Consider the following 3,031-nt stretch of genomic DNA (forward strand, 5'->3'; position numbering starts at 1 on the left):
TAAGATTCTATTCCCATATAGGTCATTACAGAGAATTGAGTAGAGTTCCCTGTGCTATACAGTAGGTTCTTATTAGTTATCTATTTTATATACAGTAGTGTGTATATGTCAATCCCAGTCTCCCAATTTATCCCCCCCCTTTTCCCCCTTAGTAACCATAAGTTTGTTTTCTACATCTATGACTCTATTTCTGTTTTGTAAATAGCTTCATTTGTACCATTGTTTTAAGATTCCACATATAAGTGATATCATATATTTGTCCTTCTCTGTCTGACTTACTTCACTCAGTAAGACAATCTCTAGATCCATCTCAGTTCCTACTTTTTATCTTGTTATCTATTTGGGAAATAATTAATCCTTAATCTGTGAGTGTGACCTGCACATCTCCCTGAATATATAACCTGACTTCCATCATACCATTATGAGCACATGTGTCTACCTTAAAAAGACACTCAATACCAGAACCCTCCAGAAAGAGGAGAAACAGACAGAGCCAGGCCTGAGATTTTCATGGGAGTAAAAAAACTCTTTTTTGGCTTCCTCAATTCCTCTTGTGACTTCACCTCTCTTACTTCTGAGAAGAAGCAGATAGATATCACTTAGGAAAGTGGTTCTCAAAGTGTGGTCCCTGGACCAGTAGTATAAATATCACTTGGCAACCAATTAGAAATGCAAATTCTTGGGCTGGATCCTAGACCTACTCTGTGAGTGTAGCTCCATCTCAGAAACTCTGAGGGTGGGGCTAGCAACCTATTTTTTAACAAGTCCTTCCTGTGATTCTGATGCACACTAAAGTTTGAGAAACAGTGCCTTAGAATGGTGTCCCTGTGGGGCCCATAATGTCTCAGAATAATAAAGCTGAACACTAAGTGGGCTGCTAAAGTATAGTTACCTTGAATAGATAAAGACCATTAGAGAAATGTACTGAACAAGGTAGAGCAATGCTGAAAGGAATAAAATGCCTATAAATTAACCATTTTAAGATGCTTTCTAAAAGCAAAAGTTATTCCTGGTGAAAAGTCCAGAAAAAGAAGCTAGGTGACACCAAGTTCAGCTCTCACCACATGTCAGATCTTATAAATCTTTTCTTACAAGTCATTGGTATCTTTGACAAATTTAGTCTATTATAGTGAATTTATTGCTTATTTTAACATTTATGAAAAATCAGGAGAATACATGGTCAATATTCTCAAGTTCTTAGGTGTGTATTCTCAGTTTCTCTCAACTGGAGCTCTTCAGGGGTAAAGGATGTATTTTCTCTTTCTTATCAATAACTGTATCTTCTCTCTAACCCCAATAACCCCTCAGTAATTGTCTAATCAATTAAATGAGAAATTGTGTTTTCAGTGAAAGTTGCCTTTTCTTGAGTTCATTCCCCTGGGTGATTTGATAAAATGAATTGACTTGGATTGGGTGATTTAGATTGCACTTAATTATCCACACTTTCATTTGAGAGGAGTTAGGGAACAATTGTTCTCATATACTGCAGAAATATTTTATTTTGAGACCATCTGTTGAATTTCTCATTTCACTGCAACAGCATTTTTATGCAATTACACATTAAGTTTTGGTGATTGGCACATTCTTCTCTAAATCCAAAATATCTTACTACAATTTTCCCTGTTTCATTTGCATTATAAGCCCGCAGGATTTTTCTTTATTGTTTCTAATCTTTAAACATATCACCTTAAGCTTTCAAACTATATTCAGTAGCATGATAAAAGGATGCCACTGAATATTTTAAACATCTATTACTTCTTCTGGAATTGGGAATGAAACCTGAGGAAAATACTAGATGGGACTGATATCCTTTTCCAGGTCTTTGGCTACCCTCTTCTACTCCATTTCTAACGGTCTGATGGTGTTCCGTCTTGATTTTACTCTATTTTTTATGCTTGATGGATTAAAACCATCAAAGATATAAATATTCGTTGCTTTCTAAATCTCTAAGCTTGCATTCAGTCTGTAGCTATGAGTCGACCTAAGATTAAAGAAAGTGAAAATGAAAGAGTTAATAATCATCTAGAATATATTTGCATTTCCTTCAATAACATTTTTTATTTGTACAAGCGATTTAGAATTTTATCTCTCTTCTAGCCCAATAATGCAGTTTTCTTAGAAATATAGCTTCATTACACTCATTTGTTGAATCAGAAGTGCTCTGATTTGTTTTTCTGGTGAACTCTGTAAGAACAGGAGCACTAATCTATAGGAAAAAAACTCTCTATCTTGGCTCTCCCAAAATGCTCCTGTATTGACTTGTGTGACTGTCAGTCACACTTGAATGGAGCTCAGAATACTAATGAGATCAAAATCATAGGCTTATCCCCAAAGGATCTGTTAACTTCTCTCAGAGAAGCAGGGGTCTCTTCACCACAGATCTGTCTTCTATTCCTGACTATTTCAAAAAGTATTGGTCCCAGAAGGACAGAGCATAAGAATGCAACTGGCCCATCAATAACGTCATCTGTGTGTTGCCTTTTTTTTTTCTCCATCTATAGAATTGAACTGATTTAGAGATAGGTACACATAGAACTTAGAGAACTATTTAAAACATTAAGGTGATTGAGTAATTGGTAAGAAAGTGGGGGTTAGGGGAGGACGTATGCTCAAGTGGGAACTAATTCTCTGCATTTAAATTACAAATTTAAAATTGAGATTATACTCTAAACACAATTTTAAAACCTAATTATCTTATGAAAAATTTCAAACATACAAAAGTAGAAAGAATTGTATAATGAATGCCCTTGAACCTACCACCCAGCTTCAACAATTATTCAAGCATCCTCACCTCCATATTAATTTGAAGCAAACATCAAATCATTTCATCCACAAACAGTTCAGCACTTAAATCTAAAAGATAGGATGCTTCTAAAAATTATAATGACAATATCTTTATCACATCTACAATGTTTATAAAAATGCTTTAATATCAAATATTCAGAATGGAACTGAATGTAGATGGATACTGTGAATAACGCTGCAATGAACATGGGAATGCAGATATCTCCTCAAGAGAGTGATTTCAAAT

Source organism: Stenella coeruleoalba (genome assembly GCF_951394435.1).
Source record: "Stenella coeruleoalba genome assembly, chromosome: 2".
NCBI lineage: Eukaryota > Metazoa > Chordata > Mammalia > Artiodactyla > Delphinidae > Stenella > Stenella coeruleoalba.